Source organism: Balaenoptera physalus, assembly GCF_965194825.1.
Source record: "Balaenoptera physalus genome assembly, chromosome: 9".
Classification (NCBI taxonomy): Eukaryota; Metazoa; Chordata; class Mammalia; order Artiodactyla; family Balaenopteridae; genus Balaenoptera; species Balaenoptera physalus.
In genome coordinates this window covers 107,386,069-107,401,830 of record NC_138888.1, presented here as the reverse complement: position 1 = coordinate 107,401,830, position 15,762 = coordinate 107,386,069, and the positions used below count along the sequence as shown (strand labels likewise).

General features: G+C 43.5%; 1 long non-coding RNA gene across 1 annotated transcript; it reads left to right on the top strand.

The window, feature by feature from the left end:
- The first annotated feature begins 820 nt into the window (after positions 1–820).
- On the top strand, positions 821–13,636 carry LOC309666697. The gene is made up of 2 exons (XR_014267253.1): positions 821–9,602; positions 9,956–13,636. It is a non-coding gene; the product is annotated as an uncharacterized lncRNA (long non-coding RNA).
- Positions 13,637–15,762: the final 2,126 nt, after the last annotated feature.

The following is a 15,762-nucleotide window of genomic DNA, read 5'->3' as shown; positions in this document are numbered from 1 at the left end:
ATCAGTTGCAGACAGCAAACCCCATGTCTACAATTGCTCCCAAAGTCCACTGCCTCAATTTTGGGAACATTCGTTTTCTATTCAGGTATTCCACAGATGCAGGGTACATCAAGTTGATTATGGGGTTTTAATTCGCTGCTCCTGAGGCTGCTGGGAGAAATTTCCCTTTCTCTTCTTTGTTTGCACACCTCCTGGGGTTGAGCTTTGGATTTGGCCCCAGCTCTGCATGTAGGTCACCCTCAGACATCTGTTCCCACCCAGACAGGAGGGGTTTAGAGCAGCGGCTGATTAGGGGGCTCTTGCTCATTCAGGCCAGGGGGAGGGAGGTGTACAGTAGTCATAATTGGAATGCAGGGTGAGCCTGCGGCAGCATAGGTTGGCAATGCATTGCAACAGCCTGAGACTTGCTGTGTGTTCTCCTGGGGAATTTGTCCCTGGGTCACGGGACCCTGGCAGTGACAGGCTGCACAGCCTCACAGGGAGGGGAGGTGTGGATAGTGACTTGTGCTTGCACACAGGCTTCTTGGTGACTGCAGCAGCAGCCTTAGTTAGTGTCTCATGCCCATCTCTGATGTCCACGATGATAGTCGCAGCTTGCGCCCATCTCTGGAGCTCGTTTAGGCAGTGCTCTGAATCCCCTCTCCTCGTGCACCCTGAAACAATGGTCTCTTGCCTCTCTGGCAGGTCCAGACTTTTTCCCGGACTCCCTCCCGGCTAGCTGTGGTGCACTAGCTCCCTTCAGGCTGTGTTCAAGCAGCCAACCCCAGTCCTCTCCCTGGCGTCTGACCTCTGAAACCGGAGCCTCAGCTCCCAGCCCCCACCTGCCCTGGCAGGTGAGCAGACAAGCCTCTCAGGCTGGTGAGTGCTGGTCGGCACTGATCCTCTGTGCAGGGATCTCTCTGCTTTGCCCTCTGCACCCCTGTTGCTGCACTCTCCTCTGTGGCTCTGAAGCTTCCCCCCGCCATCCCCCGTTTCCACCAATGAAGGGGCTTCCTAGTGTGTGGAAACTTTTCCTCCTTCACAGCTCCCTCCCAGAGGTGCAGGTTCCATCCCTATTCTTTTGTCTCGGTTTTTTCTTTTGCCATACCCAGGTACATGGGGAGTTTCTTGGCTTTTGGGAAGTCTGAGGTCTTCTGCCAGCATTCATAGGTCTTCTGTAAGAGCTGTTTCATATGTAGATGTATTTCTGATGTATTTGTGGGGAAGAAGGTGATCTCCACGTCTTACTCTTATGCCATCTTGAAGGTCCCCTCCTTTTGCTATTTTTAATTAGGGTTGAAAGCTTTTCAATGTTTGTTATTTATAATTTTCCCTTTCAGTTGCTTATTATTTACTGTTTTTCTCTATCTACCTTTTTTCTATACCCTGTTAAACACTTATTTGAAAGACCTTTTTATATAACGAGCACATTAGCTGTTTGTCACATATTGTAAATACTTACTCCAGTTTAATATTTGCTATTTAATTTTGTTTATGGTGTTTTCTTTTTTATTTTTATGTGGAGAAGTTTATAATACTTATGTTGTCACATTTCTCTTTTTTTCTCTCAGGGATTTACCTTTGTATGTATCCTTAGAAAGTTCTTTTCCACACATATAATGTATGATCTTACTTATATGTGGAATGTAAAATTTGCCTTTTGCAGAGTGAAATGCACTCAGAGCAAAAATGTAAGTAGAGGATGGAGTCAGGTGGCTCTGGGTTCAATTACAATCTCTGCCACATAATGGCTAGTTGACCCAAATCTGTCAGTTTTTCCACCTTTAAAATGAGAACAAATATAACTACTCCATGAGTTAAGAGGAGTAAGAAAATATACATGAACTAGTAGTATAATGTTGGCAATATGTAGGTCTTGTAGTCCCTTCCACACTCTCAGAAATTCACTATTTCCTTTATTAAAAAACATTTCCTTTAGCAAAGATTGTGGGATGCTAACATTAAGTTTTTGTAGTTTTTATAATCATACTCTGAAAAAAGCTTTGTTTAAATGACTGTAATATGTATTAATGTCTGAAGTGTTCATTTAAAACAATTTCTCTTTTATATGAATAAATAAAATACTTTTGTTATGAGGAACTGCTAAAATATGTTTTTGGCTAAAAATGTAGCATTGTTATATTTAGAGAAACATTTGGCTAACACTAATAGTTATATGTGTTTATTTCATAGAGAGATGCTTCATGTCAGTCAACATAAGATACAGTGTAAAAGCAATTACAGTGGAAGCCATTTCTAGAATATATATTGTATAATTTCACTCCTATTTATACAGCAGGTTAAACATAATCGGCTTAGTATAGTACCATGCACCAGGTATTCCACGCCTATATCTTGCATGTGATAAAATGAGTATGAAAAAGACTTTTGGAACTATGATATTGGAAAGACTGGTGAAGTTCCAAATAAGTGATAGCTTTTTTTTTTGACAGTAAGAGAATTTGTAAATTATTGCAGTGAACTCATTATTCTTCTCTTATGGGCTCTAGTTTGAAAAATCTCATGGAATTAAAAAAGAGAGAGAGACAGACAGACAGACAGAGACAGAACAAGAAAAGTTGAACTAGCCAGAAACTGCATGTACTAATGGTATGGGGCATTTTCGGGCTGGAATAACATCTTTACAGCATTGTTAATGAACCTGAATCTATTTTATGTCCACACTATTCAGTTGAGTAATGTTTAATAATCCCTGTATCAATGAACACTAGCTGCTGTGACACTAGAATAATCGATAGATAGGATAATAGATTTCCCTATGTTCGTACTAGTCAAAAGTAATTTAATCAGAATTAAATAGGTCTGGCGGTGAAAGTAACTGATCTTATAACACTGATGAAAGCTATGGTTCTCCTCTCCAGCAAAATGCATACAGGTACACACACAATTTTGTGTGTGATTTCAGGAGACTCAGAGACCCACTGAATCCCATCCATGAACCTCAGCCTGAGAACCCTATGCCTTTAGAGAAGAGGGAAGAATCCCTCTTATTAGGACAGGAAAACAGTAAGGCCCTCTGTGCCTAGTATATGTAGATTTTTTAATCTGGAGAAGGGTTAAATAACCTCTTCATGAACATGAAAGGCTATAGGGAGAATAATGGCTCATTATAAACATTTCCAGAACAAAAGCAAAAGGGCTTGATCAACAGACAGAATTTGTATTTTAGTCTGAGGACTTCTGGATTAGATTTATGTATCTGGAGTGTTTAGAGAAATGTGAAAGCCTATGTCAGATACTCTTTTACTGTGTGTGATTTAATCATCATTCTAAAGACAAATGTGATAATCTTAACCTAATTATTAAATTCTTCCATAAAACTTTGTATTTGCTTTGTTATGATTGATTAACATAGTGGCTTCCAAATCTGGGGAGGCTCATTGAAATGCAAATTTTTAGACCCTCATCATAGAGATTTCACTTAAGCAGGGTCCAGAAATCTATATTTTAAAGTCACCTTGTATCACTCTTTAAAACCAGTGAGATCAGCTCTGGGGAATCAGGTTTATAGTACAGTTGTGATCTGGTCATGATGATAGGGTGGTACTACTTGTCTATAATTTGTAGTACATAATAAAGGCTAGTTTATGATGGAGGAGATGCAGACATTGAGGAAGGATTCAAGAGACAAATGATAAAATTAAGGGCTAAGGGCTAAGCTAAGGTCCTGGAGTTTCCATAAGACTGTGGATTAAGTGGCAATTCCAAGAAGACCCGCCCAAGATTTTTATCCTAAGAAGCTTGGCATGCTTCCAGGCCTGTCAATGTAGTTATTTCTGTCAGAAGAAGGGACAGCTGTGTATGTGCTGAGTGTAGGCTCATTAACAGACTTAAGGAGAAAATGACAGGTATTGACGAAAGCCAGTCTTTTTTCTTGTTAACAAGATGTGAAGGAAAGTTCCTAATAGAAGGGAAAAAAACAAGACAACAGGAAACCAGGAAATGTTAGACTTTGATAACTTTGAAAGCATCAAGTCCTCTGACAGTAGGATGGAATACCACTAATAGCTAACATTTATTGTGTTTATCATGTATTGGTTTCTGGTATAAGCACTTAACATAATTATTTTACTTAATTGATTAACTTACAAACACCCTATGAAGTAGGTTTTTTTTTTTTTTTAACAGAGGAGAAAATGGAGGCTCAGAGAGTGTAAGTAACAGGCTAAAAGTCACACAGCTACTACCTGGCAGATCCTGGATCTGAAGGCAGCGTGACTAGAGCCAAAGCCACGTCTGTGAGGCAGAGAAAGAGGAGCAAAGGTTTGACTGGAGCTGGGCCTCCTCCTACCACCAGCACCATCATCGTTGCTAACATACTGAGAGCTCTAAGCTATGTGGTCTCTCTCCGTTAGCTCACTCTTGGAACTAGAGAAGTGCTGTGATTGTCCCATTTTACAGCTGAGGCACAGTGAGTCACGAGGAGGTTGGTTGACTCACCAGGGTCATGGAGCTTGTAGGTGGCAGAGGGGACACATATTCAGACAGTTGGGTTCCAGAATCCACACTCTTATGCTTGATTATATCCAGAATATTTACAGAAGCAGTGTGTGTGGGAACAAATGGCAACAGGTTTTGATGACCCCCAACAAGGTCTGTGTTTCATTGAGTGGAAGATGTGCTTTCTTTCACATTTATAAATTTACCCATCCTTTTCTTTGAATATAATGTTTTAAAACCTCATTGATTTGTTTTGCCCTTCAGATGATCTCCTTCAGTGAAAGAACTGTTGAGCATTGAGCATAGAGCCTTAATATGCTTTAAACTATTCTTTAAGACACTCTTCTGAGAATCAGCACGGATTATACATTCAAAGAAAAAGTTTCTTTGAGAGCCTTGGCAGAATGAAGTAGTTTTACTAGAAACTGGCCTTGTATTATGTTGGATTAGCTGTGTTGTTTTCATATGTTTCAAGTACATGGCATCCTGCATCTGTGTTTAGGCAGAAGTCAGTGGGGGTGGGGAGAATGGGGTTGCCAGGCAGGCAGAGAACTCAAGTGACCCAAATGCATCACATCCTACTCCCTAATCCTGGGCTTCTGATGGAGAGTAGGCTGGTCATGGGTGAGTGGCTTAGGACACTACAACGAGCAGCCCCTTGGCCAAATATTCTGGGAGTAGGAGCCACCAAAATGCTTATTTTTACCAAATGTATTATTATAACAATTCAAAGCATGCCTTTATGTGGTAACTCCACTATGAATCAGCTTTATAGGGAAGGCCTGAGTCTATGTTCCTTTTTGAACACAGGAGACAGGCTATGGTAGTACGATTGCTTGTCCAATTGTGGTGTTTTCTCTTAATCCCCTTGGCCTCTGGTGACCTCTGTGGGCCATATCTTCATGGTGTGGATAGGTGGCAGCCATCTGTCCATCATCTTTTATATCAAGTACATTCCAAAGTTAGATGGAGTTTCAATTTTTACTGTGACTCCATGAGGTTTACCCTACTTACCCTATATTAAAAAGCACCCTATATAAAAATGACCCACAATCCTGACCTCCCATATCATGCTCTACTTGTCCTTTTCCCCCCACAGAATTTATTACCTATACTACTATATAATTTATTTATTTACTACATTTAGTGTTTATTGTCTGTTCCCGCCTTTATCCAACTAGAATATAAACTTGTGAGTGCAGGAATCCTAGTTTTGTTCACTGAAACACCCTAACACCTAGTACACAGGTAGTTAAGTGATTAATAAACAGTGAATGAATGTTTTTCATTAAAGTCTAACTCTGATCAAGTCTGATTAGAAAGCAATCCTCACTGCTGGTTTTAGAACTAGAAATATACTCTTTAAAAGATTTTTCTTTTCTCAAATTTTGAGACAAGTAGGTATAGTGTAAAATCCATCCATGTCTTACCTTGAAAGCCATTTTTAAAATCGGCTCCATTTGGTAGGAGATCTGGAGTGTATTCACTGTAGCCACCTACATAAAACTGACTGAAGACATTGAGACCAACCAGTTTTCCTGGGGAGATGATGGATTTATTTTGCTGATCATCTACCTTCAAAAAGAAAAAAATTCAAAGCTTAATAAAAAAGAAATTGATTCCTCAGGGTGAACTGTTAAGATACTCTTTTGTCATTTCCCATTAACTTGGCATGAAAACTTACAAAGACCTGAATTTTGAAGAACTCAAAAACACTTTACCACTTAATTCTCTGCTTCTCCGCTGGTGTCTGTTACTATGAAATAGCTGGCAGTCATGGTTCTGCATCTCAATCAACATCACAGTTCTTCAAAGATTAGGAGCTGGTATCCCGTTGGGCCTCCTCCATCTGGCCTTACCTCCCTCTCATATCCATTCTCAAATGACCACCAGTCATTTATCAGCAAATGGAAACTGACCACGGCAACCAGCCCCCTTCTTAAATTTCTTGGTAGCTCTCCACAGCTCTCCGGATGCAAATCTAAACTATTTAGATAAGTCTTTTGATGATACAGACCTTGTCTCTCTCCAGCCACACCTTTCGCTTCCCTCGCCTGAAAACCACACCGAACTACTGGTGTTCCTTAAGCCCACGCTCGCCATGCTTCTTTTTTTGAACTGCTATTTACGCCAGTGTCACCTCTTTTGAGAAGCATTCCCTGAATCCTCTCTCTCACCTTGTTTATGCTAGTCATCCTCTAATTTATCCCCACACCACTTAACTGCAACACACCCTAGTCTTCTGTTTTGTGCGCTAGTCTGTGAAATTCATGGGGGCAGGCGGCCCGGCTCTTTCACCTCTGTCCCTCAGCACAGATCCGATAATACAGCAGCACGCAGTAAGTTTGTGGGACAGATGGAGGGATGACCCTTTACCTTCAGCCAGCCTGCTCGGAAGGACCTCCCCAGATGGACAGTGTGGATCCCATGGCTCAGATCGAGGGGATCGCTGCTGACACTTGCTGTGCCAGATCCCAGGTTGTAACTGTAAACCACGCGGCCGCTGCGCAGACCCACGGCCAGGAAGTCATCGCCACTCAGCCCTGGAGGGAGAAGAGGCAGAGGGCAGGTCCACTGAGAGAAAACCCAGGAGGCTAGGCAGCTGCTTCACCCTCTGGCTCTGAGTCACAGACCCGAACAGTGAGTTATAACCCACAGGTAACTTCTCATCCGCACTCAGGTGTGTGTGCAACTGCATATTATTATCCAAACCCACAGACTCTGTCTGAGCATGAGGGTTCTGGTCAACCCGGGGGAATGCTCAATAACTAAAAAGTGGGAATTAAAATGTCCTTCTTGTCTAAATGAAATTCAGTGTGTACTTCAGCATAATTAGAACTTCACAGTGGAGTAAAAAACTGCTTTGGTACTGAACGAGATTCAAGTGATTGAGATAACCTAGCATCAGCTTTGAATTTCTCTCTGTGGTTTGAGGAGAGTATAAAAAAGATTTCTTTCTATAGTTGCAGAGTGTGTTCCAATTGTTCTGTTACAAAAGCTCTCAACCACACCCCCATGACCAGTTCAAGGCTGGCTGTTTCTGCGTTCCCTATTTGCCCTCTCCCTGCACTAGTCCAGGGCCATTCATGCAGCACACAGAGTTGCAGAGCCCTGAACACTCAGGATGCAGCTCATAGAGACCCATGGGGAAGGGCAGGTGGTTGGGAGAATCCTGGCATCGGGCACTAAGGGAAGATCCTGGAAGTAGGTTTGGTAGCTTTAGGAACGTCTGGGATGGTCAGTGGTGTGGGTCCTGGCAGATGGGCAGTACACACATAGGTCAAGGCAGAGCTTCTAGAGCTCAATAGGGGCAAGAGGTCTATGGACAGCATAGAGAAAATACATCACCCCGTTTCTCAAAGGTGTGTCTGTGGACCTTAAAACTGAAGTCCGCTGGTCATGGAATTGAGGCAAGGACATCTGCTTGGAGGAAGAATAAGAACCCCATTGAAGTAAGAAGTTTAATCACAGGGCAAAAAACAGAAGTGAGTCCTTGGATGTGGGCAAATTTGGGTGTGCACAGCACTCCTCTGCATTTCTAAGCGTGATAACTTGTCTACTTCCTCGGCTTCTCTTGGTTGTTAGGCTGATAAAGGTAAAGGAGAGAAAAAAATCTGCAGGGCTGAGGTTTCCAGATAATGTAGGGAGGTGGGTTTCCTAAAGCACTTGAAAGCAGAAGACTGAAGTATTATTTAGAGATGCTTGAATTCTGCCTCTGCCTTTTTCATGGGTCTGCTGTGAACCCTGAGCTGGGTTATTTTGGAAGCGCCTTGGGTGAGAGCCATTGTTAAGTATGTTGGGAACTTCCAGCAAATCTCTCTTTCTCTCTCTGGTGATTTCTTCCTGCCTGCAGTGCTGTGGCGGGTTAGCTGGGCTGAGAATTTAAAATAGAGAGAACTCCCAGGGGAAAACATACATTCAGGAAGGCAGTTAGAAAGGAGAGAAAGCATCCTTAGAGGCTGGAGGCAATGTCTCAGGAGGGTGTTGGAGTGCAGACGGGAAAAGGGGTGGGGGAGAGAAGGGGACAGCAGAGTCTGCCTGTGGCTGTGAATGGGGCTCTTTGAGAGATTCTAGTGGCATCTGAATCGTCTTTGCAAATTGTTCAGGACGTTGGGATGGAGACGGTGTCCTGTGGACTGAGCTGGTGGTGGGAGAGCAGATCTACCTGAGCCTCACCCTTCTTTCCTTCCTGACCTGTTGCCATTCCTCTGTTCTGAGTCTCTGGCAGCCCATTTCACGCCAGGAACAACTTTACCCTCAAAGTCCTCACAGGGTTGGCTCAGGTGTCATGGGCAGTGGAGGAGAAGCAGCACGGTGTGGGGGACAGTCATTGTAACAGTATGGGGAGAAGGTTAGGGCAGTTACAAGGAGGTGATTTTGAGTTGGTTTCTGAGCTAACCCATAAAACAACCAAAAAGAATTTGCTAGGTGGGTGAGAAAAGGGGGGATGCAGAAGACAGATGTTCGAAGCTGAGGAAATAACTTTGCAAAACCCCAGGAGGGGCAAGGACATGGTATCCTTAGGGAGCTTCTGGGAGCTGGGTGGGGCTGGCGTTAAGTGTATGTGCGGGAAAGAGACATGTACTTAAGGGCCTCCTATACTACAGTGAATAGTTTAAATATTTTACTGGAGACTGTCAGAGGCCATGAAAGGATTTTGAATGAGAGAATTACATTAGATATGGCCTTTAGAGGACTCTCATAGCAGAGGTGCAGATAGAACTCAGAGGCAGATAGTGAACCTCATTGGAAGATCATTTAAGTGACTCAGGAGAGGAAAGATTAAGGTCTAAATAAATCAAGGCAGTGGCAGAGGGGACAGAAAAAAGGGGAGGAATATGTGTGTGATTTGGAAAGAAACTTTGAAAGGATGGATCCAATTGGAGTGAAGAGTTGAGAAAGAGGGAGGAGTTGGGGGCGGTTCTGAAGAGTCTGGTTTACAGAGCCGGGAGGAATGGCCGGTCAGGCACAGAGATAGGAGCCTGGAAAGGAGGGTCTGGGAAAGGAGGCTGACTCTAGTTTATAGATGCTCCTGCCCACAGACACATCCCAGAGTGTAGACGTGGAGATGCACTAGGAGACAGGGATAAGGAGAACCAGGGAGCAAATCAGACCATGAAGCAGACGACAGCATTGTATCTGCAAGCCATGGGTCTATTAGGGTTGCCTCTGCCACTCTGTTTTTTTTTTTTTTTTTTTAAACTTTTATTTATTATTTTTTTTTAATTTTTATTTATTTATTTATTTTTAATTTATGGCTATGTTGGGTCTTCGTTTCTGTGCGAGGGCTTTCACTAGTTGTGGCAGGTGGGGGCCACTCTTCATCGCTGTGCGCGGGCCTCTCACTATCGCGGCCTCTCTTGTTGCAGAGCACAGGCTCCAGACACGCAGGCTCAGTAATTGTGGCTCACGGGCCCAGCCGCTCCGCGGCATGTGGGATCCTCCCAGACCAGGGCTCGAACCCGTGTTCCCTGCATTAGCAGGCAGATTCTCAACCACTGCGCAACCAGGGAAGCCCGCCTCTGCCACTCTTAATCTGGACCTCCCCTCTGCACCCTTGTAGTGGGCGACAGAGTAGATAGGGAAAGAAAAGCATCTGACTACCAGGGCTGGGGCTGGGAAGGTGAACAGTATTTTAGGGACTTAGAATTGCGCTGAGGTGGTGTTTTGCAAACCAGGATGTCCATCACGATCACTCAGGGAGCTTGTCAAAAATACAGATTCTAGAAGCTATCTTATACCACTTGTATGAGAATCTTTGAAGCTAGGTTCTGGAAATATATATGTATTTTTTAATAGGCTTCCCATCTGTTTATGAAGCCTGACGGATGTTAATAACTTTAGGAGGGTCGAGGCATGTGACCTGTGCTGTCACACAGGGCTTTGTGTTCAGAAGAGCTTGATTTAATGCTCCACTGTCACTTCTTGAAATTCTTTGAACTGTGCTGTGAAAATGTCCATGAGACAACAGAGCATAAGCCGGAATACAGGCAATACACACACAACATGCATGTTTGTTGATTCTTGCCACCCTGTTCATATGTAGTGTTTGTGACATCCCATGAGAACAGAATTCCCCCAACACTGGTATGTACTTAGGAGCTGGTGCTGAGAAGGAAGGATTTAGAGCAATTATGCTGCAAGTGGTAAAAGAGGGAGGAAGGAACGATGGGAGTTGACTTTAGATGAAGAGAAGTTAAGAGTAACAAGATCTAGGAAGTGAATAAAAGTCCTTTTAGAATGTACAGAAAAAAACCCAACACAAATTTCGTCTCTTTGTGGCTAGGAAGAAGAGATGTAACTCAGTTCCACAAATACTGTTAAGCAGAGAGCTTTGAAGGAGGTGTGTTATGGTGAGTCGTAATTAGCATTATAACAACTCATGACACTGGTTAGAGGAAATTTCATGGGGGAAGATGAGATGCTGAGACCAGAATAGCATCTGACCTCATCATAGGCAGAGGCCAGTGGAATGGAAGCAAGAGTTTCATCTAGGTGAGGAGAGGGATAGTGGCGAGGGCAATGATGATGAAGAATGGAAACAAAGTGAAGGATGCTACCATGACATTTTGGAAGAAAAGACCAAAGAGTTTGAGACAAAGAGTTGCCAGGTCACTTGAACCTTCTCAGATGGTCCTTAGAAGTGTGTGATGCACTAGGGATGATGGTGGTGAAGGTCATAGATTCTAAGTATATTGTATAAAATCTTGGGAAGGAAAATAAAACGTTTGTGTCACAAGCATGTGGTTATAATTAAGTTTATGACATTTTGTTCCCTAAATTATTTAGAAGAGTTTATTGGATTTGTTTGTTTGTGGTTTATTTCTTCTACTATTTACATCAGTGGTTCTCCAACCTGGCTGGACCTTCTTTTTTTAACATCTTTATTGGAATATAATTGCTTTACAATGGTGTGTTAGCTTCTGCTTTATAACAAAGTGAATCAGTTATACATATACATATATCCCCATATCTCTTCCCTCTTGCATCTCTCTCCCTCCCACCCTCCTTATTCCACCCCTCTAGGTGGTCAAAAAGCACTGAGCTGACCTCCCTGTGCTATGCGGCTGCTTCCCGCTAGCTATCTATTTTTATGTTTGGTAGTATATATATGTCCATGCCACTCTCTCACTTTGTCCCAGCTTACCCTTCCCCCTCCCCATATCCTCAAGTTCATTCTCTAGTAGGTCTGTGTCTTTATTCCCATCTTGCCCCTAGCTTCTTCATGACCATTTTTTTTTTTTAGATTCCATATATATGTGTTAGCATATGGTATTTGTTTTTCTCTTTCTGACTTACTTCACTCTGTATGACAGACTCTAGGTCCATCCACCTCACTACAAATAACTCAATTTCGTTTCTTTTTATGGCTGAGTAATATTCCATTGTATATATGTGCCACATCTTCTTTATCCATTCATCTGTCGATGGACACTTAGGTTGCTTCCATGTCCTGGCTATTGTAAATAGAGCTGCAATGAACATTGTGGTACATGACTCTTTTTGAATTATGGTTTTCTCAGGGTATATGCCCAGTAGTGGGATTGCTGGGTCATATGGTAGTTCTATTTTTAGTTTTTTAAGGAACCTCCATACTGTTCTCCATAGTGGCCGTATCAATTTACATTCTCACCAACAGTGATTTAATCCACAAGCATGGACAGGAAGGGGAAATCTATTATATAGGAGGGAGGAAGGGTATCAAAGGTTTCTGATAGTAAGCCCAGGAAAAATGATGCAGGTCACTTTGACCTGAAGGAAAAAGAGAGACACAAAACAGGGAGAGAAAATAGGCAGAACAGTGCAACAATCCTTTCTGCCTTAGGGTAATTCTAATGGAGTTCTTAGGAGAAGAAACACGCAAACTAAGTAACAGTAATTAGAGATGGTCTAATTAGCTTCACCTGGAAAGAAGTCCTGGTGAAGAGTAGCTGGTAGTTGGAGCCATTGATTCATTAAGTCCTCAAAAGGAAGACTAAGACATGGATAAAGGCAATAACACAGACCTGTGCATGGGAGAGAATTCCTGGGGGCACCTGTCTTGCCATTCCTCCCACTGACGCAGGTCAATCATGGGATGCTGTAAACCATGAACATGACAGGCATGTGCTGTCATGTGGTCTGCTTGAAAGGACCCACCAGAAACAGATCCCATGGCCTGGGAAGAGGCAGAAGCCACTCTCAGGTGCCCTGTGTGGCATTCAGGACCATTTGGAGGGCTGTTCCTCGGATCGTTCTGAGGGAGCATTTGTGATAAAAGCTTCATATAGAGAGTGCTGCGGAAGCCTCGTGTATTTCAGCCCTCACCAGGTAATCCAAAGGTTAATATTGTGACTTTTAACAACCTAGAAACATGATCATCCTCATTCAGCTGATCCAACAATCTTTTAATTCCAATGGGAAAAAAAGAAATCTTTCTGAAGTGTTTTATTTGGGACGAAATTTTGATTTATTAGTAGAGAAAGAGTGGACATGACTTGTTATAATTTCTTCAAACTATTCTTCCAATATGGTAAACTATTATAATGTATTAAATGTAATTTACCTTGATAAAAATGATGGGGTTGGAACCAAAAGAGGTAAGCCGAGTTCGAGGTACCACAAGGAGAACAGTGTTTAATCTTGAACTCTTTACTAATTTAACTTCTAGCTGCTCACTTCCTCATAGCTCTCTTTTGAAAAATGGCAATGGTAATACTAATGCTTCATAGGATTGTTTCTAGCAATAACATAAAATGTTTTTCTTCCAGTTTTATTGAGATCTAATTGGCATACAGCACTGTATAAGTTTAAGGTGTACAGCATACTGATTTGACTTACATACATCATGAAATGATTACACTAAATTTGTGACTATCCATCATGTCATGTAGATATAACATTAAAGATATATAAAAAAATTTATCCTTGTGATGAGAACTCTTAGGATTTACTCTCTTAACTACTTTCATGTGTAAGAGAGAGATCTTCAAGATGGTGGGGGAGTACGATGTGGAGATCACCTTCCTCCCCACAAATACATCAAGAATACATCTACATGTGGAACGACTCCTTCAGAACACCTACTGAACACTAGCAGAAGACATCAGACTTCCCAAAACGCAAGAAAATCCCCATGTACCTGGGTAGGGTAAAAGAAAAAAGAAAAAACAGAGACAAAAGAGTAGGGATGGGACCTGCACCTCTGGGAGGGAGCTATGAAGGAGGAAAAGTTTCCACACACTAGGAAGCCCCTTCACTGGTGGAGATGGGGGGGTAGGCAGGGGGAAGCTTTGGAGCCACAGAGGAGAGTGCAGCAACAGGGGTGCAGAGGGCAGAGCAGAGAGATTCCCGCACAGAGGATCGGTGCCGACCAGCACTCACCAACCTGAGAGGCTTGTCTGCTCAACCACTGGGGCACCTGAGGGCTGGGAGCTGAGGCTCCGGTTTTGGAGGTCAGACGCCAGGGAGAGGACTGGGGTTGGCTGTGTGAAGACAGACTGAAGGTGGCTAGGGCACCACAGCTAGCCAGGAGGGAGCCTGAGAAAAAGAGTGGACCTGCCAGAGAGGCAACAGACCACTGTTTAGGGATGTACAAGGAGAGGGGATTCAGAGCACTGCCTAAACGAGCTCCAGAGACGGGTGCGAGCCGCAGCTATCAGCATGGACAACAGAGATGGGCATGAGACGTTAAGGCTGCTGCTGCAGCCACCAAGAAGTCTGTGTGCAAGCACAGGTCACTATCCACACCTCCCCTCCTGGGAGCCTGTGTAGCCCGCCACTGTCAGGGTCCTGTGATCCAGGGACAACTTCCCTAGGAGAACACATAGTGCGCCTCAGCCTGCTGCAACATCACGCCAACTTCTGCCACCATAGGTTTGCGCCACATTCCAATTACGACTACCAAAACCCTCCCTCCCGCCCCTGGCCTCAGTGAGCAAGGGAGCCCTAATCAGCTGCTGCTTTAACTCCCTCCTGTCTGGGGAGAGGGGACAGATGCCTGAGGGCGACCTACACGCAGAGGTGGGGCCAAAAAAAAGCTGAACCCCAGAAGCTGTGCGAACAAAGAAGAGAAAGGGAAATCTCTCTGTGCAGCCTCAGGAACAGCGGATTAAATGCCCGCAATCAACTTGACGTACCCTGCATCTGTGGAATACCAGAATAGACAACGAATGTTCCCAAAATTGAGGCAGTGGACTTTGGGGGCAACTGTAGAGTAAGGGTTTGCTTTTTTTTTTTTTTTTTAAATGTATTTTTTTAAATGCATTGTTTACTTTGTTTATTTATTTATTTATTTTTGGCTGTGTTGGGTCTTCATCTCTGTGCGAGGGCTTTCTCTAGTTGTGGCAAGTGGGGGCCACTCTTCATCACGGTGCGTGGGCCTCTCACCATCGTGGCCTCTCTTGTTGCGGAGCACAGGCTCCAGATGTGCAGGCTCAGTAATTGTGGCTCATGGGCCTAGCTGCTCCGTGGCATGTGGGATCTTCCCAGACCAGGGCTCGAACCCGTGTGCCCTGCATTGGCAGGCAGACTCTCAACCACTGCGCCACCAGGGAAGCCCGGGTTTGCTTTCTGCATCTGATTTGTTTTTCATCTTATGTTTATCTTAGTTTAGTTTTCAGTGCTTGTTTTCATTGGTGGATTTGTTTATTGGTTTGGGTGCTCTGTTCCGTTTATTTATTTTTTTCTTTTTTCTCTTTTTGTGAGTGTGTGTGTGTATGTTTATTTGTGTGACTTTGTCTGTTTAGGTTTGCTTTTACCATTTCTCCTAGGGTTCTGTCTGTTCTTTCTCTTTTCTTTTCTTTTTTTTAGTATTTCTGTTTTGTTTTGTTGTTTTTTCCTTTTATGACTGTGTGTGTGTGTCTATGTTTCTTTGTGTGATTTTGTCTGTTTAGTTTTGCTTTTACCATTTGTTTTGGGTTCTATCTGTGCGTTTTGTTTTCTTCCTTTTCTTCTGAGCCGTGTGGCTGGCAGTGTCTTGGTGCTCTGGCTGGGTGTCGGGCCTGAGCCTCCAAGGTGGGAGAGCCAAGTCCAGGACACTGGACAACCAGATACTGCCTGGCACCATGTAATATTAATTGGTGAGAGCTCTCTCAGAGATCTCCATCTCAACACTAAGACCCAGCTCCACCCAAAGGCCAGCAAGGCCAGTGTGGGATGCCCCATGGCAAACAACTAGCAAGACAGGAACACAAACCCACCCATCAACAGAGAGGCTGCCTAAAGTCATACTAAGATCACAGACACCACAAACACAGCACTGGATGTGGCCCTGCACAACAGAAGGACAAGATCCAGCCCCACCCACCAGAACACAGGCACCAGTCCTCCCCAACAGGAAGC